Source organism: Scyliorhinus canicula, chromosome 2, assembly GCF_902713615.1.
Source record: "Scyliorhinus canicula chromosome 2, sScyCan1.1, whole genome shotgun sequence".
Classification (NCBI taxonomy): domain Eukaryota; kingdom Metazoa; phylum Chordata; class Chondrichthyes; order Carcharhiniformes; family Scyliorhinidae; genus Scyliorhinus; species Scyliorhinus canicula.
In genome coordinates, this window is record NC_052147.1 from 156,165,066 (window position 1) to 156,186,549 (window position 21,484).

The following is a 21,484-nucleotide window of genomic DNA, read 5'->3' on the forward strand; positions in this document are numbered from 1 at the left end:
TCTGTTTTCCCCCTCTTCTCGTCTTGGTGTCTTCCCCTCCAACCTGCTCTTTTTTAAAATAATTTTTATTCAATTTTTTCAACAAATTTTCTCCCAACAGTTAAAGTAAACAAGGTGTAAAACTAAACAGAAATCCCCCCAATACAAAGTAATAAATTAATAACTAATAACAATGCAAGAAAGAAAAAGAAATAGCAAACACACCATTGCAAAAACAAACCCCCTTAACAAATTCCAAACCCCCCCCCCCTCGCCCCCGGGTTGCTGCTGAGACTGACCACCCTCTACCTCTCCGCCAGGAAATCGAGAAAAGGCTGCCACCGCCGGAAGAACCCTTGTACCGACCCCCTCAGGGCAAACTTAATCTTTTCCAGCCTACTGAACCCGGCAATGTCATTGATCCAGGCCTCTGGGCTCGGGGGCTTTGCGTCCATCCACTGTAAGAGAATCCTACGCCGGGCTACTAGAGACGCAAAGGCCAGTGTACCGGCCTCTCTCGCCTCCTGCACTCGCGGCTCCGATGCTACCCCAAAGATCGCGAGCCCCCAGCCCAGCTCCATCCTGGAACCGACCACATTGGACAAAGTCCCCGCCACCCCCTTCCAAACCCCCTCCAACGCCAGACATGCCCAGAACATGTAGGTGTGGTTCGCCGGGCCCCCCGAACACCTCCCGCACCTGTCCTCCCCCCCCCCCCCCCAAAGAACCGGCTCATCCTGGCCCGTCATGTGCGCCCTATGCAGCACCTTCAGCTGAATTAAGCTGAGCCGTGCGCAAGAAGAGGACGAGTTCACCCTCCCCAGGGCATCCGCCCACGTCCCATCGTCAATCTCTTCCCCTAGTTCCTCCTCCCACTTCGCTTTCAGCTCCTCCACCGAGGCCCCCTTCTCTTCCTGCAACATCTGATAAATCGCTGAGATCCTCCCCTCACCGACTCACGTCCCAGAGAGCACCCTATCCTGCACCCCACCTAGGCGGCAGCAGCGGGAACTCCGCCACCTGCCGCTTAACAAACGCCCTAATCTGAATATACCTGAAAGTATTCCCAGGGGGAGGCCTCACTTCCCCTCCAACTCCTCTAAAGTCGCAAACTTCCCATCGAGGAAAAGGTCCCCCATCCGCCTGATGCCTGCCCTATGCCAACTCAAAAACCCACCATCCATTCTCCCTGGTGCAAACCGGTGATTGCCCCGTATCGGGGCCCGCACTGAGGCCTTCACTTGCCCCCAAATTTTGAGGGACGCCACCACCACCGGACTCGTGGAATATCTTGCCGGGGGGAGCGGAAGCGAGGTCGTCACCAATGCCCCCAAACTCGTACCCACACAGGACGCCACCTCCAGCCTCTTCCATGCGGCACCCTCCCCCTCCATTACCCACCTGCGGATCATTGCCACATTCGCAGACTAGTAATACCCACACAGGTTGGGCAGGGCCAAACCGCCTGCCTCCCTTCTTTGCTCCAGGAATACCCTCCTTACTCTCGGGGTCTTCCGCGCCCACACAAACCCCAGAATACTCTTATTCACCCTTTTGAAAAAAGCCTTCGGAATCAATATGGTGAGGCACTGGAAAAGAAACAAAAACCTCGGGAGCACCATCATTTTAACCGACTGAACCCTGCCCGCCAACTAAAGCGGCAGCGCATCCCACCTCCTGAACTCTTCCTCCATCTGTTCCACCAGCCTCGAAAAGTTAAGCCTGTACAGGGCTCCCCAGTTCCTAGCTATCTGGACCCCAAGATACCTAAAGCTCCTCTCCACCCACTTCAACGGGAGCTCCCCCATCTCCCTCTCCTGGTCCCCCAGGTGCAACACAAACAGCTCACTTTTCCCCACATTGAGCTTGTAGCCCGAAAAGTCCCCAAACTCCCCAAGTATCTTCAACACCTCTGGCATCCCCCCAGCCGGATCCGCGACATACAACAGTAAATCGTCTGCGTACAACGACAACCGGTGCTCCTCTCCACCCCCCCCCCCCCCCCCCCCGCACAATCCCCCTCCAGTTCTTCGAATCCCTCAGCGCCATGGCCAAGGGCTCAATCACCAACACCGAGAGCAGGGGAGACAAGGTCCCCCGGGAAAGCCGGAAGTCCTCCGACCACCTCCCGTTCGCCACCGGGGAGCTGTACAGCAACCTCACCCAGCTGATGAATCCCTCACCAAACCCAAACCTCCTCAGCACTTCCCACAGGTAACTCCACTCCACCCTGTCAAAAGCTTTCTCCGCATCCATCGATGCTACTATTTCCGCCTCCCCAGCCACCGATGCCATCATCAGAACATTAAGAAGCCGCCGTACGTTGACATTCAGCTGCCTCCCCTTCACAAACCCCGTTTGGTCCTCATGGATAACCATCGGGACCACATTTTCCACCCTTCTGGACAGTACCTTTGCCAACAACTTTGCGTCCACGTTAAGGAGCGAGATCGGCCCATAGGACCCACACTGGAGGGGGTCTTTGTCCCGCTTCAGGATCAAAGAGATGATTGCCCTAGACATCGTCGGGGGCAGGGCACCCCCCCCCTCCCCCGCCTCTTTCAGGGTCCTTACAAGCAGCGGGCCAGCAGATCTGAAAACTTCTTGTAAAATTCCACCGGGAACCAGTCAGGTCCCGGGGCTTTCCCTGTCTGCATGCTCCCCAGCGCCTCCATCAGCTCCCCCAACTCGATTGGAGCCCCCAGACCCTCCACCCGCTCATTCTCTACTGTTGGGAACTCGAGCCCATCCAGAAAGCGGTCCATTCCGCCCGCCTCCCTAGGGGACACCGCCTGGTTCAGCCCCTCGTAAAAGGATCTGAACACCCCATTGATGTCCCTGCCACCCCGCACCAAGTTCCCTCCTGCATCTGTGACTCCCCCTATCTCTCTCACTGCCTCCCGTTTCCGGAGCTGGTGGGCCAGCATCCGACTTGCCTTCTCCCCATACTCATATACCGCCCCCTGCACCCTCCTCCACTGCGCCTCCGCCTTCCGGGTGGTTAGTATAATCGAACTCAGCTTGGAGACTGCGCCGCTTCTTCAAAAGTCCCTCCTCCGGGACATCCGCATACCTCCGATCCACCCTTACCATTTCCTCCACCAGCCTCTTCCTCTCGATCCTCTCCCCCCCTCTCCCTGTACACCCGAATGGATATAAGCTCCCCTCTAACTACTGCCTTCAGCGCTTCCCAAACCACCCCAACTTGCACCACCCCGTTGTCGTTGGCTTCCAAATACCCCTCTATACCCCTACGGACCCGGCCACACACTTCCTCCTCTGCCAGAAGCCCCATATCTAACCTCCATAGCGGGCGCTGATCCTTCCCTTCCCCCAGCTCCAGGTCCACCAAATGCGGAGCATGGTCAGGTATGGCTATCGCCGAATACTCCGCTCCCACCACTCTCGGGATCAGCGCCCTGCTGAGAACAAAAAAGTCAATCCGGGAATAAGCCTTGTGAACATGGGAGAAAAAGGAGAACTCCCTACCCCCCGTCTTCAAGAACCTCCAAGGGGCTACCCCTCCCATCTGATCCATGGACCCCCTCAGCACCAAGGCCGCCGCCGGCCTCTTACCCGTCCTGGACTTCGAGCGATCCAGAGCCTTATCCAGGACCGTATTAAAGTCCCCACCCAGGATCAAACCCCCCATCTCCAGGTCCGGGACGTGGCTCAGCGTGCGCCGCATGAAACCCGCATCGTCCCAGTTGGGAGCGTACACATTGACCAGAACCACCCATTCCCCCTGAAGTCTACCACTCACCATTACATATCTACCTGCACTGTCCGCCACCACATTAGACGCAACAAACGATAAGCTCTTCCCGACTAAGATCGCCACCCCTCGATTTTTCGCATCGAGCCCCGAGTGAAACACCTGTCCCACCCAGCCTCTTCTCAGCCTCACCTGATCCGCCACCTTAAGGTGCGTCTCCTGGAGCATAGCTACGTCTGCTCCCAGCCCCCTCAGGTGTGCCAAGACCTGGGACCGCTTCACCGGTCCATTCAGCCCCCTCACGTTCCATGTGACCAGCCGAATCCGGGGGGGGGGGGGGGGGGGGGGGGGGGGGGGGGGGTCTTCCCCTCCCTCTGCACCGATCAGCCATAGCTCTCCCACGGCTCACCACGTGCCCAGGGAACCCCCGAGGCCCGTTCCCCACGGTGGCAGACCCCCCCCCCCCCCCCCCCTTCACCAGCTGTTTCCCTACGGCCCCTGCAGCAGCAACCCGGTACCCCCCCCACCCCGAACTAGGGACCCCCCTAGCTGCGTAACCCCTATCTTTGTACTTCCGTACGTCAGCCGACACCTGCTGCCCCTTGCTACCACCGCCATACCGACGACGACCACACACCCCCCCCCCCCCCCCCCCCCGATGCAACGCAACCACCAATCTCCCCCTCTAGTGCTGGCCCCCCAACTCCTCCAATGCGGGAAGAAAGCCCGCGTTTCTATCCCGAACCCCGAACCCTGCCCAACACGCGGGAAAAAGGCGGACACATGACCCAGCGGGACCGCGAACAGCTCCCCAACCCTCCACCAGTGGAAAAAACTAAAAAGCAACACAGTAAATAAATAACAGCCCCAAAAAAAAAACAAAGAAGCAGAGCAACAAAAAAGCAACACCAAACACAGCCATTAAAAACGGAAGGATACCAAGGAGGACAAAGCCTCCGGACAATGTACATCATTCCCCAGCCCCCCAGTCCTCAGATAGAGTCCAATTTCTCTGCCTGGACAAAAGCCCAGGCCTCCACCGGAGAGTCAAAGTAGAGCTGGCGGTCCTTGTAAGTGACGCAAAGGCGAGCCGGCTGTAACAGGCCAAACTTCACTCCCTTCCTGTGAAGCGCTCCCTTCGCCCGATTGAAGCCAGCCCTTCTCTTCGCCACCTCCGCGCTCCAGTCCTGATAGATCTTAATATCCGCATTCTCCCACCTGCTGCTCCTTTAATTCTTCGCCCATCTCAGCACGCACCCTTGGGCAACGAAGCGGTGAAAGCGGACCAGCACCGCCCTAGGCTGCTCGTTCGACCTGGGCTTCCTCAACAGCACTCGATGGGCCCCCTCCAGCTCCAAGGGTCCTTGGAACGGCCCCACGCCCATTAACGAGTTCAACATCACAAACACGTAGGCCCCCAAATCCGAACGTTCCAGCCCCTCCTGGAGGCCCAAAATCCGCAGGTTCTTCCGACGGGAGCAGTTCTCCAACTCCTCCATCCTTGCCAGCCATTTCTTGTGAAGCGCCTCGTGCGACTCTACCTTCACTGCTGGCCCAGGAGCTCGTCCTGCCGGATCTCTGTAGCCTGAGCCATCTGAGTCGCCATGATCTTGTCCAGTGAGGCCTTAAGCGGTTCCAGGATCTCAGCCTTCAGTTCCCTGACGGAGCGCTGAAGCAGCTCCTGCTGCTCCCACGCCCACTGCTGCCACGCTGCCGGTTCCGCGCCCGCCGCTATCTTGTTTTCCTTGCCTCGCACCTTTCTCTGCTTCAAAGTCGATTTTCTGACCGCTCCGCTCCTGGTCCAGCCAATCCACCGGCAGCTGAGCACAGTGGCTGCGTTCTCACCCGGGAAAAAGTCGAACCAGCGCCGCTGCGGGCCCTTAAAAGAGCCCGAAAGTCAAAAAATAGCGGGAGCTACCGAACGTGCGGCTTAGCTCCGCATCACCGCAACCGGAGGTCCCTCCAACCTGCTCTTTGAGTGCTCCTGGACTGTCACTAGCCTTACCACCTCTGCTTCGAGTGATGTAATCTGATTATCTAGTCGGTGGTCACCTTCTCGAATTCCCGCACCGTCACCCCCTATCGGCATTTCTTCCTCTCCAACACCTCCTTGAAGAGGGTCAAGACATCTGCTACCACCGACTTCACATCACCATGAAGTCTTAATGGAATCTCTAAGTTTTAGGAGTTTTCGCTGTGAGAAACTCTACCCATTGACCTGTCAGCGAGAGGACTGGCGGTTGCATTGGTGATTCCGCTTGATCTGCCATGTCCTGCTCTGCCTCGCTCCTAGTGTCTGTAGCCTTAATCTTCCTCTACTGGCTCTTGCTGCTCTTGTTGTCTTTTCAGCCCCATTGCTGGTTTAAGGACATTTCTTCAGACGCTTTTTGTCTCGGTGAGGGTGGGGGTACGTTTGTTTAGTGACCGATTTTTTGAGTCAAGTGTACCTAGGTTGGAGTCTCTAGGGGGAAGAGTCATCTTTCATACAACTGCTCAGCACATCCCACCACCTGAAGTCATTCAACTTCATTCCTGAACTAATAATCATCACCACCCTAATCCTTCTGGCAGTCTTGAACCTGCAACTATTCACTCTGCAAACCAAATTTATAACCAAGAGAAAATGACAAAAATCCTTTTCTTCTACCACTGCTCTGTATAAATCAAGTCAATTTCTGGGTTTAGAAAGCATTGAACATGGCGTCGAGGACCCAGGTTCAATCCCAGCCCCAGTCACTGTCCAGAGTTCACGGTGGCCTAGTGGTTAGCACAACCGCCTCACGGCGCTGAGGTCCCAGGTTCGATCCCGGCTCTGGGTCACTGTCCGTGTGGAGTTTGCCCGTTCTCCCCATGTCTGCGTGGGTTTCGCCCCCACAACCCAAAAATGTGCAGAGTAGGTGGATTGGCCACGCTAAATTGCCCCTTAATTGGAAAAAATAATTGGCTAATCTAAATTTATATTAAAAAATTTTAAAAATAAACTTTAAAAATATGACATATGGATGCACGGAACAATTGTTTTACTCAAAATGTTCCTCCAGATATTCTTCATCATTTCTAAGACATACCTGGTCATTTTTTAAAGCATGTTTAACTACCAGAAAACCCAAACGCGTTCCCACCTAACATTGCTGAATCCAAAAACGATACTGGTTCTGAAAAGCAGGATGAAAGTATGTAACTCTAATCCAAAACAAACTTTTCAATAGGAACGACTATCGAAATATAATCACCTTCTGTCCCTTGGTTTATATGTTTCAATGATTGCTCAACTCCAGGTGTAAATGGCAAATTATGCTCCCATGATCACCAACAACTCAGGATTCTGTATGCAGTGCAAAACAACTCCTGCAGGAGAGCCAGGTTTGGTCAAAATAGGTCAACAAAGTACTACAAGAGACTGAAGAACAGGTCACCCAATAATCACTTACCAAGAAAAATGCATGGAATGGACAACTTGCATTTATTAAGCAGATTTAAAATGGTAAAACACCAGAAGAAGGGTTATCAGACAAAGTTTGACACAAAGTAACATAATGAGATAAGAATGAGGAAGCAGATTTTAAATGGTACCTTAAAGGAAAGAGGCATGGAAAGGTTTAGTGGTGATTTCCAGAGCTTTAAATCCAGATAGCTAAAAGAATGGTCACAAAATGAGGGGTGAAGGAATTTGGGGATGCGCAAGAAAACATGATAACTGAGGGAGGGAAAAGAAAGAAAATAAAACTGCCCCTAACATGTATTATACCACAGCAGCAAAGTAATAAGTCACTATGATCTGGAAGTGTGTTTGGTTCAAACCTGCTTCAGCAGTTACTAAATTATTATACCCCAATGATTTGGAAGATTAAAGAAAATTAAAGCTGTAAAACTGCACAATATTGCAACCCAAGCTCCAGTTAATGTTAAGGAAACACTTTTTAAATAACTGTATATGTTTAAATTTGTACTTTTTGTTTGCATAGCTTTGGTACCGATTTAACTATACTAAACCGTGCCTCATGCTTTTAACTTTTCATCAATAGTAGGACACCTAAGCAAGCAGTAGATGATCGAGTTTTTAAAAAATTCATTTTTGCGGGATGTGGGTGTCGCTAGTTAGACCAGCATTTATTGCCCATCCCTAGTTCTCTTCAGAAGGTGGTGGTGAGTTGCCTTCTTGAACCACTGTAATAAAAAGGGGGTGTAGGTACACCCAGTGCTGTTAGGAAGGGAATTCCAGGATTTTGCCCCAGCAACAGTGGAGCAATGGCGATATATTTCCAAGTCAGGTCAGTGAGTGACTTGGCTAGGAACCTCCAGGTGGTAGGGTTCCAAGTATCGTCTGCTCTTCTCCTACATAGTAGTGGTCGTGGGTTTGGAAGGTGCTGTCAATGGAACCTCGGTGAGTTACTGCAGTGCATCTTGTAGATAGGACACATGGCTGCCACTGTTTGTCGGTGGTGGAGGATTGGAATGTTTGTGGAAGGGGGAGCAATCAAGCAGGCTGCTTTGTTCTGGATGGTGTTGATCTTCTTGAGTGTTGTTGGAGCTGCACTCATCCAGGCAAGTGAAGAGTATTCCATTTGTGCCTTGTAGATGGTGGGCAGGCTTTGGGGGTCAGGAGGGGAGTTATTCGCCACAGGATTCCTAGTCTTTGACCTGCCCTGGTAGCCACAGTATTAATATAGGTAGTCCAGTTCAATTTCTGATCTAAGATAACCCCCAGGATGTTGATTGTGGGGCATTCAGCTATGGTAATGCAACTGAATATCAAGGGGCGATGGTTAGATCCTCTCTTGTAGACGATGGTCATTGCCTGGCACACGTGTATCTTGCCACTTGTCAGTCCAAGCCTGCTTATTGTCCAGAATTTGGACATGGACTGCTTCATTATCTAAGGAGTTGCAAATGGTGCTGAACATTGTGCAGTCATCTGCAAACATCCCCACTTCAGACATTGTAATAGAAGGGAAGTCATTGTTGAAGCAGCTGAAGATGGTTGGGCCAAGGACACTACCCTGAACAACTCCTGCAGTGATGTCCTGGAGCGGAGATGATTGATCTCCAACCACCACAACCATCTTTCTTTGTGCCAGGTATGACTCCAACCAGCAGAGAGATTTCCCCGTTTCCCATTGACTCCAGTTTAGCCAGGGCTCCTTGATACCATACTGGGCCAAATGCTGCCTTGGTGTCAAGGGCAGTCACTCTCACCTCACCTCTGGCAGTCAGCTCTTTTGTCCATATTTCAACCAAGGTTGTAATGAGGTCAAGAGCTTGAGTGACCGTGGCGGAACCCAAGCTGAGCGTCTGAGATCAGGTTATTGCTGAAAAAGTGTCGCTGATAGCACGTTGATGACTCCTTCCATCACTTTGTTGATGATGGAGTAGACTGATAGGGTGATAATTGGCTGGGTTGGATTTGTATTGTTTCTTATGTACAGGACACAATTTTCCAAACTGCCTGGTAGCATCTACCAGTGTTGTAGCTGTACTGGAACAGCTTGGCTGGGGTGCGGCAAGTTGTGGAGTCTTCAATACTATTGCTGGAATATTGTCAGGATCCATAGCCTTTGCAGTACGGTAAGAAAAATTATATCTCAGACCCCTAAGGATAATGAAGTGGTGGATCATAACGAAAGACTGCTAACAGATGATGATGACTGTGAATAAGACAGAAAGGCTGGCTTGAGGCCAGATGAGGTGAATTGCTGCTGTGCAAAGGCTTTTGGGACAAGAACATTCAAAGTTCACGGTAACACAGTGGTTAGCACTATTGCTTCAAGCTCTAGGAATGCAGGTTTAATTCCCGGCTTGGGTCACTGTCTGTGCGGAGTCTGCACATTCTCCCAGTGCTCCAGATTCCGCCCATAAGTCCCGAAAGAACTGCTTGTTCAGTGAATTGCACAATCTGAATTCTCTCTGTGTACCTGAACAGGCAGCGGAGTTTGGCGATTAGGGGATTTTCACAGTAACTTCATTGCAGTGTTAAGGCAGTGTCGACGTAAGCCTACTTGTGACACTAATAAAGATTATTATTATTAACTGAATTAGAGCCATTAACTACTTTAGCTTATTCACACCCAATCATTTATTACCCTAATATTTAGCAGGTGCTAATGTTATGCCACTGTAATTCACAGGTAGGATATATGTTCCAGTAAGTTGACCACTGAAAAATAAAATTGGGTAATTTACTAAATGTTGAGCCGGAATTATTAATACGTGATAAGCTAAATAACATTTCTAGATAAGCTCTAGTTAAATCGCAATTACAATACTGTACTGCTTTTCATCCTGGGTACCATATTTACTGAAGGATGTAATTGTCTTAGCAAGAGGGTGCAGTGCAGATGAAGTTGGTCAGAGGGAATCTATTTCTCCTGGTGGATTAGTCCAGAACAAGAGACCATAACCCTCACAATGAGAGTGATGCCATTCAAGGATGATGATGACACACAAGGATGATACACTGCTTCACACAGAAGGAATAGAAGTCTGGAACTCTCCAAAAAGTTTGTTGCGTAATGTTCTCTATTTTTTTTTAAATGCACAAGCTGATTTGTTAAATGTGCAGCTTCTTTAAATCTTTTTGTCCTGCCACCCATACACATAACTTTAAGGAGTCAACTTGAGCATTACCTTCTCTGGAACATGTGGATTGCTACGCAGCAGCATAGCTTGGAGAAAATATTGCTGCTGGAGCAAAGTCAATTGAAAAATTTTAAATGGAGAGGAATAGATTTAGTATAGCAGAATATGGAAGATTATGCAACCAAAGCAGATAGATAGATAAGTTACAGATCAATGCAAGGGTCCTTCCTGTTGAATCCCTTATTTCCCATTTCTTTTACTTTGTGGTTATCATTTTTACCCATGGATGTTTTATGGACATATACCTTTAAGTCAAGCAGAGGAACTCAAAAGTTGCAAAATAGTACACTGAGCTATTGGAAATATAACATTTTGTACAGCAGAACTCAGACTTTTCAGCGATCAGAGACCAAAGAGATTCAGTTTGATTGGCTGGCTGGTGGCCAATGAATTCGCCAACGGCCGTATTCCGCCGACTGACAGGCAGTGATTGGATCCTACCCGAGTGGGATGGTTTTTTTAGAGGACGCAGCAAGTGAGAGTCTGATCGTGGACGCTGCGAGGAGCTGATGCATGAGCCTCTTTCTCTCCAGAAATATTGCCTACCGCTGATTTCTGAATCTGCAGAGAGGTTCTTGAGACTTGGACAAATCCATAGTGAAAAGCATTGCATACTGAAAGCACAAACCTCAAACTGAAAGCTTAGACTGAAGAAAGGAGTACTGGGGGACAGCCATCTGAAGCAAAGACCCTTATCCTTTTCTTTTCATCATTATTTTTACACCCCTTTTTTCCGTTCTGTGTTTGTTTGTCTGCCTTGTGTGTGTGTAGTGGGTGCAGGCGAGTTAAAGAAGGGGGGGGGGTGTTAGGAATTATATAATAGCCAACCAGTTGTGTTTGCTGCATATTTAATTATAGTTATTATTAAGCATTAATTGTGTTTAAATTTACAAATGTAACGGTAGTTATTAAGCAACCATAGATCAAAGACTTTGGATATTTTCTAAGAGTTATTTTCTATTGCAATGTGACGCCGGGTCAAGTGGGGTTGAAAGTAACCGTGCACTAGCTTGGGGGTTGTAACATCAGCTATGATGTAACTGAATGGAGGATCGAGTTTGCGATGCTGCTTGACTGTGATCCTATCTGACTGCCACTGATATTCTAATCTGGTTGAAGAAAAGATAGCCAAAGAATTGAGTTTCAAACTTAGCAATTAAATTAACGAAATGGGACATCTGATGGTGGGACTTGCTGAGCAGTCACAATAATTATGGCTCTCCATTTGGAAACCTCAACTTAGGTGTTTTGTGCAAACCAGAAAATTGACCAGAAAGTCGACCAAAACCCCCACCACACCCCTGCGACACTCACCCAAAACCAACACCCAAGGAAATGCCCAGACCAGCAAAAGGGCAGGAGAGAGACTAAGGGCAGGAGAGAGACTAAGGGCAGGAGAGAGACTAAGGGCAGGAGAGAGACTAAGGGCAGGAGAGAGACTAAGGGCAGGAGAGAGACTAAGGGCAGGAGAGAGACTAAGGGCAGGAGAGAGACTAAGGGCAGGAGAGAGACTAAGGGCAGGAGAGAGACTAAGGGCAGGAGAGAGACTAAGGGCAGGAGAGAGACTAAGGGCAGGAGAGAGACTAAGGGCAGGAGAGAGACTAAGGGCAGGAGAGAGACTAAGGGCAGGAGAGAGACTAAGGGCAGGAGAGAGACTAAGGGCAGGAGAGAGACTAAGGGCAGGAGAGAGACTAAGGGCAGGAGAGAGACTAAGGGCAGGAGAGAGACTAAGGGCAGGAGAGAGACTAAGGGCAGGAGAGAGACTAAGGGCAGGAGAGAGACTAAGGGCAGGAGAGAGACTAAGGGCAGGAGAGAGACTAAGGGCAGGAGAGAGACTAAGGGCAGGAGAGAGACTAAGGGCAGGAGAGAGACTAAGGGCAGGAGAAGCCAAGAAAGGAAGGCCGAGGCAGTGAACACGAGGTGAGAGTCAGAGCAAGACATGGCAGAGTCACCGACTGAAACACCAGCCCACCAGCTAGGACAATGGAGATCTCCTAAAACACAGGGACACCATCAAGGAAGACCTCAAGGGTGAAGTCAGTGGTGGCAGACGCCCTGGCCCCCTTCAAGGAAATGCTGGAGAAAATAAAAAGGCAGGTGGAGGCACAGGAGGCAATAGTGAGATGTGGAATGCCGCCACTGACCAGATCACCTCACTGGAGGCGAAGGTCACAAGGTTGGTGGCGGCCCAGAGAGCACTCAAGGAGAAGGTGGAGGACCAGGAAAACAGGTCCCGCTGCCAGAACCTGAGGATCTTGGGACTGCTAGACTGGACCGAAGGCAAGAACCCGACAGTACGCAGCGCAGATGCTGGGTAAGCTGGTCGGGGGTGAAAGCTCCCCCAAGCACCCAGAGGTGGACAGCGCCCACAGATCACTCCGGTAGAGGGTCAAGAGAGGGGAACCATTGTGGTCATCATCGCCAAGCTCCACCGGTTCCAGGACAAAGAGCAAATCTTGAACTGGGCACAAAACACATGGTCCTCCAAGTGGGAAGGGCACACGATCTGCATGCACAAAGACATTGGGCCAACCTGGCCAAGCGCCGGGCCACGTTTAATGGGACCACAGCTCTACTTAAGAGCAAGGTGCGGTTCGGTATGCTATGCTCAAACTGTGGATGACCTATTAGAACAAGAAAATTACTTCACCATGCCTGGAGAAGCGGAGGAATTCATCCGCAGGAATGGACTGAGAAAGCAGCAAAAGTAATCTTTGCTTTCTTGCAAATGCACATCCTAGGGGTGGGTGTGGGGGGGTGGGGTGTGGAAAGAGAGATGAGGAGCAGAATGGATGGGGGAAATGGAAGAGTCCAGGCTGGCGAACATGCTGATGCAAGCAAGTAGGTTGGGAGGGGGAAGGGCTGCCGCACCTGGCAGACAGTGGGGGGGGGGGGGAGGGGGGGGGGGGGGGGGGGGGGGGGGGAGTCCAGTTGGAAGGGGGGATGGGACAGGAGGAATAGACATGCCCGGGGGGGCAGGGGGAATCAGGTGATAGGAGGGGGAGGGGAGCTCGCTGGTTATAATGGGTCGCACATGGCGACGGCTGGAATAAAGAAATCAATGACGGCCATCTTGGATAAGTGTGACTGACACTGTCGGAATGGGGAGAGGAGACAGAACTCCCTCCATCAGGATAGTCACCCGGTGAAAATATCCAGAGTCTCTGCCCACGTGAAAACTTTGAAGACCGACATAGTCTTCCTCCAAGAGACACACCTGAGGGAGAAGGACCGACTGGGGTCAGAAAGAGTTGCATAGGATAGAAGTACCAAGCGTGCTATGGGACAAGGGCTCGGGGGGGGGGGGGGGGGGGGGGGGGGGGGGGGGGCCATACTGGGGGGGTATACTCCTAATTGGGACGACACAGCCTTTATAATGAGGACCATGACAGAAATCCCCAACCTAGACTCTCACCGACGTGTCTTCAACTGCATACAGGACCCATAGACAAATCCAGCCCCAAATTGGGGAAACGATCCAACCAGAGCCCCCTCGCCGTTAAGAATATGTTACAAGCCATCAACGGGTATGTATTCTGCAACCAGAATGGGGAAGTCTCACCCGCCGCATTCTGGGAGACACTGAAGGTGGCGATAAGGGGAGAAATAATAGCGCACAGGACTCTCAGGGACAGGAAGGAGAGGGGGGCTAGGCAGTAGCCGTTCAACTTCATATTGGATGTGGATTAGCAGTACGCCACAGCACCAATCGTGTGGCGCGAGGAATAAATTACAAATGGAATTTGACTTGCTCTCCACTGGGAAAGCAGTGAACCAGCTCCAGCAGACATGGTCGACCTTTTATGAGCATCGAGATAAACCAAACACCTGTTGGCTCACCAACTGAGAAAGCAGGAAGAGGGAAATAGCGCAGGTGAAAGATAGAAACGGCAGGCCAGTGACAACGCCGGATAGGATTGACCAAGCCTACACAACTTTCTACCGAGAGCTGAACAATAACATTCAGCGGGGGACTCGAAGTTGAAATGGTTGATGGGCTGGACATACCAATCGTGGGGGAGGGAAAGAGGCAGGGTCTGGAGCACCATTAGAACTGGGAGAAGTCATGCAGAGTCTTCAGCTCCATGCAGTTGGGGAAGGCGGTGGTTCCAGACAGATTCCCAGTGGACATCTACAATAAATATATTATGGGTGTTATTATGGGTCCAGCATCTGCGGGAGATATTCAATGATTCTCTGATGAGAGGGACTCTGCCACCCACGCAGGCATGGACCTCAATATCACAGATCTCAAAAAAAGAAAAAGTGCTGGTCATAGAGACCCATCTCACTACTAAACACGGATGCCAAAGTTCTGGCAAAGGCTCTGGCGAGGTGACTGAAGTGCTCCGTGCCGGAGGTAGTCATGGAGGACCATTTGGGCTTTGTGAAGGGCAGACAAGTAATGTGGTACATCAGGTGCCTGCTGAACGTAATCATGACCCCACCCAGGAAGGAGACGTCAGAAGTGATCATCTTTCTGGACGCAGAAAAGGCCTTCAACAGAGTCGAATGGGGGTACTGGAATGGTTTAGGCCAGGGGTCACCTAGTGGGTGAAGCTGCTGTGCAACACTCCCATGGCAAGCGTACAGACAAACACCACCAACTTTGAATACTTCCACTGCATAGAGGCATGAGGCAGGGATGCCCATTGTCCCCACTGTTATTTGCCCTGGCAATCAGGCTACTGGCTATCTCGCTCAGATCAGCGAAGGAGTGGAGAGGCATTCAAAGGGAGGACAGAGAATATAAAGTCTTATTCTACGTGTATGACCTGCTCTTCTACATCTCGAACCCCCTGGCCAGCATGGGAGGAATAATAGAACTCCTAAGGGAGTTCGGAGCATTCTCAGGTTACAAACTGTACCTGAGCAAGAGTGAAACATTTCCCGTGAACCCACCACAGGAGGGGAGAAGAATCAGGGGATCAGGAAAAATGTGCGGCAAAGAAGGAGGAATATGGGGGCCTGGCCTCCCCGAATCTACTTTCTACCTAGCACTCAGAAGTTACTGCAGAAAGAGTACAGCCGAGTAGCTGTAAATGAAGGAGAATTCCTGCACGGCAACATCCCTCAAGAGCACTGGCCACGGCCCCACTCACATTTCCCCCAGTCAGATACTCAAGAAGCCCAGTGGTGGTGGCCATGTTAAGAATGTGGAACCAACTGCAACACCACTTCGGTCTGACCATGATCTCCATCTTGGCCCCCATCTACAAGAACCACAAATTCATCTCCACGACTATGGATGCCTCCTTTAAAAGATGGAGACAGGATGAAGAGGCACTGACGGTAGGGGAACTATACACGGGCAGCTGAGAAGCTGCCCTGGGGAAACTCAAAACTCAAGCTCAAAACCCGACAGGGAACAAGCTACAATACATGCAAGTTAGAAACTTCCTCCGAAAGCAGATGCCGATATTCCCCCAGCTACAAGGACGCTCCCTTCTGGACAGACTCCTGAACTAGGGGACGGTAACTGCACTGACATGTATGAATGGCTACTAGAGGTACGTTCACCTCTTGCCAGATATAGGAGGAAGTAGGAGGAAGAATTAGGCATAGAGATAGGGAAAGGACTCTCGATCAAAGCACTGAATAGTGGGAACTCTACCTCTTCATGCACAGTTCTGAGCCGAACGCAGTTAAAGGTGGTGCACAGGGTGCACCTAACCAGAACACGAACCAGCGGGTTCTCCCCGGAGGTAGAGGACAAATGTGAACAGAGCCAGGGAGGCTTGACTAACCACACCCACATGTTCTGGTCCTGTCCCAGAGTTGTTGTGTACTGGACAGCCTTTTTCGAGGCTATGTCCAAGGTTGTGGGGGTGAGGGTGGAGCTACGCCAGCTTGTGGCGATCTTTGGGGTATCGGGAGCAGTCAGAGCTCTTTATAGGAAGAGGGGCAGATGCACTAGCCTTAGCTTTCCTTATCACCCACAGAAGACTCTGCTCAACTGAAATCAGCAGCGCCATCCAAGACTGCAGGCTGGCTGTCCGAATTGGCAGTTTCTCAAATTGGAGAAAGTAAAACACATCATTTGGGGATCAGAGAAAAGTTTCCATGACACATGGAGGCTATTCACCAGCCTATTCCAATAAAAATAAATAAATAATCTTTATTATTGTCACAAGTAGGCTTACATTAACACTGCAATGAAGTTACTGTGAAAATCCCCTAGTTGCCACACTCCGGCCCATGTTCGGGTACACGGAGGGAGAATTCAGAATGTCCCATTCATCTAACAAGCACGTCTTTTGGGACTTGTGGGAGGAAACCGGAGCACTCGGAGGAAACCCACCCAGACACGGGGAGAACGTGCAGATTCAGCCCAGATTGTGACCCATGCGGGAATCGAACCCGGGATTCTGGCACTGTGAAGCAACAATGCTAACCATTGTGCTACCGTCCTGTTCGTGACCAAGAAGCATTAAGCAATGGGCAAGGGAGGAACAAAACGGATAACAGAAGAAAGAGAGGAGATAGGTGGGATGTGGGGTAGGGAGCACAGGGAGAGGCGAAACACAGGGCAAGCAGGAATGGGGAACCAGAAGAGCCAAAGGGCGAGGGCACACAGGGAAGTGACCACAGCGGTAAGAACAAAGCATGCCCAGCAGTACCAGGATGCAGCAAAGGGACTGAAGCTATATGGCGGTGGCAGCCGACATCTGGCGGCTCGCAAGTAGGGGGCCCCCATACCTGTACATAGTTAGTTATGTCTCCCCGAGAGAGAACCTGTCTGCCTTACATGACTTGTTTCCCCGATTATTTTTCTTTTCTCATTGCTGTACACACTGTTGTAGACCCCGTTTGTGGGTTTTTTCTTTCCTCTTTTCTGATGGGCTGTATATCTACATTAGTGTTACTATGTATTATACACAATATGTTATTGCAAATAATTCCAAAACCAATAAAAATATATTTTTAAATTAACAAACTTGATATGGATAATGTTCATTCCTCATACTCACTGTCCTTTATACCCACTATATGCCCACTATATTTTTCAAAAGAAAACTTCAATGTTTATGCACAATTACATTTTTTCAACTTCAAAATTATTGCCTGCAATTTGTACCTTGATGTTCCCACCATACCGTACAGAATTAAAAATTAAAAGTAAACTATGTGCTTCTGAACTAATCATTATACTGTACAGTTTCTGCTTCCACAGCACCATCACTCACCTGTACCATACTAGCAGAGCCATCCTCTGCTATCCCCAGCTAACAGCAAAAACTATGATGTTATAATAAAATGAAACTTTCGTAGTGCTTTAATCTTTCAGTCTGTCGATGTTCATGTTTTATTCTTGTGGTTGATAATACCATTAAAATGGCAACAGACTTTGTACAGTATTACCTGAAATTCAATGTTTTCCTAAACAGATCCAGTTGACGCCTGTAATTTTACAAAAGTGAAAATGCTCCACATACAGAACATCATTTAAAACATTAGTTAACAAGCATACATGTTAGATTATAGTTTTAATGGCCAGTGCTGCCCCTCATTCCACTCAATATTGCATGTTGTCTTTTTCAAAGATCTCAATCTACCTACATGCGCAAACAATAACCGGCTTGCCTTTGAACCAAAGGGCAAGTCTACCGATCAGAGATGCCTGTTTGCAATCCAAACATGGCTCATCATTTAAATACATGTGACACGACAAAGACAAAAAATGTGTAGTTTTCTACTTGTTACCGTTTCCATAATTTTTAGGGTAGAGGAGAAAGTATAATACACATGGGCATATTATCCTTTTGGATGAGAGTAAGCAACGTAATCTACCATCAGTTATGTCTCTCCACAGGGACATACAAATCACATTTTCAATGTGTGGAAATATAGAATCAACCCTCATGCAACTTAAACTCCTTACTTCTAATCAATGTACAGATTGCACATATTTCGACAACTTAATTTTCTAAAAATTAATGAAGAAAAAAAAACACCAGAGGTTTCAAAATATAATACAAAAACACCAACGATTAGGTAAGATCGTTATTAATTCTAGTCACACAAGATGATAGGAGTGACATTCAAAGATATTTTTATCTTACTACTGTACAAAGTTTTTCCCCCCAGAAAACTGTTGAGTGCTGTTTTCACACAAGTGCGCTCTCATTGGGTCGCTGGCTTTTACTGTTACATTGCGTCCTAAAGGTCCTCCAATTCAGACTTCATTTGTTTTAAATTTACAGTCGGTCGACAGTTGGAATAACTAAGTCCTCTTATTGCTTAATTGACTCTCTGAATTTTATCATCTACGCTGCTGTCCGGAGCGAAAAAAATACTTGCTTCTCAAAAAGAACTCGAATTTGAACCTTCTCTTCCCCCACCCCCTGCGTCATTCCAAACGGAGCAAGATCTAAAATTAGTTAGAAACCAAATTACAGTTACGTCCGAGTTTACCCCAATCTTGACAAGCAGATGTACCTAAAAATCAATAATTTTCACTTGTTTAATAATTAAAGTTAACAAATGCCAAATCCTAAACATTGACGTTAGTTACTGAACGATATTTGAGCAAAAGGAAAGCGGCGGGGCTTTGGGCTGTCTCTTTACGCTCAATGTAACAAAAAACTTTCATGAATGAAGATCAAGAAATATTTACAACCCAAGCAAAACTCACTACCATTCGGTCGCTTCTGCAGTTACACTAATAAAAAAACGGATATATATCAATCACTTCAACCGTCTAGGCTATTTATGTTAATTCTGTTCAGTGAATAATTGTATAGACTCGTATCTTTAACAAGAAGCAGCTCGCTGGGGCTCTTTAGTCCAGAGTACCAAGGTACACAACTCAAACTAGAAAAATATAATGTTCAATCCAACGTCTACAATCCCCCCTCCCCCTCTTCCTCTTTAACATCTATCTCATCAGCCCTCCAGTAAAAGATAAAGTCGCCACAGTCCAGATAACGCTTTGAGGGGAGAGCTGACTGGTGGCGATTTAACCTGAGGATCACCACACCTCAGGCGAGGGACAAGATTGAGAAGGCAGGGTTGCCCTGCTGGCCTCACTCTGCATCACGAATCAATTATCTCGCCAAGTGAGCTAAACCGGCCCTCAAAACCCTCCAGTAAGCCAGAGGTCACGAGCTCCTTCAATCATTTCATGGTTAAATACACTTAAACGTGACACTCTTCAAAGACCAGTAAGGTCTTAGGTTAGATCCCTGATCGCCAAAGAATTGGCCGGTGTCAGAGAGCGGAGAATCACTCGAATTCAGGCCAGCCTTGGAAAAGAGAAGTACAACGGGCCAAATATCTCAAACTGGATTACTATCCAAAGACTCCTATTGGAAGTGTACTTATGTGAACACGGATGAGGGAAAGAAAGATCAGCTCAGCTGTCATAGTAACCAGGAAGAAATGATATTTGAACAAAGATACCACATGACAGCGAGCATCTAGGACTGCAGATCAGGGAGGAAACTCGGCGAAAAACTAAATCCACCTGGTTGTCACTCCATCCTTCAAGTCAGACAGCCTCCATTTAGGACTCTGCCCAGTTAGAAAGATTTTATCCCCAACGTGCGACAGTATTCATCCCATTCCCTTTAGACAGATGAGACCCCCCCCCCCCCCCCCCCCCACCCCCACCAAATGGTTGGATTCGCCCAGCCCACTACAATTAACTTCTGGGGGCGGGCCATTCTAGCCAGAGAGAAAAACCAATTCACATGTATAACATTCCATCCCGTTCCACACTTTGAATATCTCTGCTTGGTCAACTTGAAGTCAAATCGCTGATTCACCCATTTCAGCAGAGTTGCTGCTTCTCGGGGGATTCGAATTTGATTTGCGTCCATCCAGGGACTCGGTGAGGTTCAGCCTCACGGCGTTGGACGCTATGGGGGAGGTGGGGGAGTAAAGAATATTTTATTTCACGCGATTTGAAGAGACTGGCTTAAGCTGCACTGAGCAGCCCAGTTTAAAGCCACACGTTACACAGTGCGAGATGTCTTGAGTCTCAGTTCAGCCACTCCGCCTCAACCTACCTTGACTGGCCGGAAGTCCCCCCTCGTAGCGCCCATTGGAGAATGCCCATTAGCAACGTCCCAAACAAACCCGCGGCCGGCCTCCTGATTGGTGAAGAGGGCCGTCAATCAGCCGGCCACCTCCGTTCATCAAGTTTAGTTGGCGTGAACGGTAAATGCTTCAAATTGGTAAGCGAGAGACAAGACGTGGGGAGGGATAAAACAAAACTAAAACCCCATCACTCAACAGAGACCGTTTCCTTTTACGATCAAGCCGTTGTGCAAATCGTGAACAAAACCACTTAGCACTATTAACCATTTAAAGTAGGGAAAGGGAGGTGGAAGGACAATCGGAGGAGAGGGAGCCATTAAAATTGCCGAGCCTTACCCGAGCGCTGCAGCCAGTGAGCAGTAGACGAGAGATGGTGGTTGTTGTTGGGTGGGCGGGAGGAGGAGGAAGGGGTAGGCGGTGTGGTCGATTTTAACCGACAAAAAAGGGCGACCAAGCGACACGCTGAAGAAAATCAGTGCGGTTCGCTGAGGGATTCCGCCATGTTTGGTCGCCTTACTGACACTCGCTGAACAACAAGCCGGAGAGGAGACGGCAGCCCGGGGGAGCCGGCCGTTAGGCACGTGACAGCCACCCGCCAATCGCAGCGCCGGACCAGCCAGCTGCTGGTTCTATTTTTAGAACCTGGGTTTGAAAGGAGCGCGAGAGCCCGCCCCTCCGGCAGTAATGCGCAGGCGCGCCTCCTCCGAGGGCTTACTCGCCACTGCAGGTGGGACTCCCTCTTCTCACGCGCTCCTCCCATGTCACAATTCCCCTCCCCAAGTGTCCCTTACCAGAGCACCACCCAGGCTCCCCTGTCTACCCCCCCCCGTGCCCAACCCCACCATAGGGGTCACCTCTCCCTGCCCCCAACCACAAAATCAATCGTCCTTTTCCCATCTCATGTTTCCCCCCTTCGCCGTTTCTGCCAGACATGTCCTGGGATGTTCTCCCCCGCCTCCCAAACAACCCCCACCCTCTCCCCAGGGTACGCTCCTCCACCCTTGTCTCAACCACGCCCCCTCCCTGCCGATGCAGCCCGCGCCGGTTCCCACGCGCCGCCTTACTGCCGACCTCACCCCCCCCATCTCCCCGATTCTCTTATCTGCCCCCTCC

General features: G+C 49.7%; 1 protein-coding gene across 1 annotated transcript in view; it reads right to left on the reverse strand.

The window, feature by feature from the left end:
• The window catches only part of hdac4 (histone deacetylase 4), a 699,895-nt gene extending 678,917 nt beyond the window's left edge, over nt 1-20,978 (reverse strand). The window contains 1 exon segment of the mRNA XM_038788077.1: nt 20,708-20,978. The gene's annotated coding sequence lies outside the window, so the exon portion shown is untranslated.
• Between the last annotated feature and the right edge of the window lie 506 nt (nt 20,979-21,484).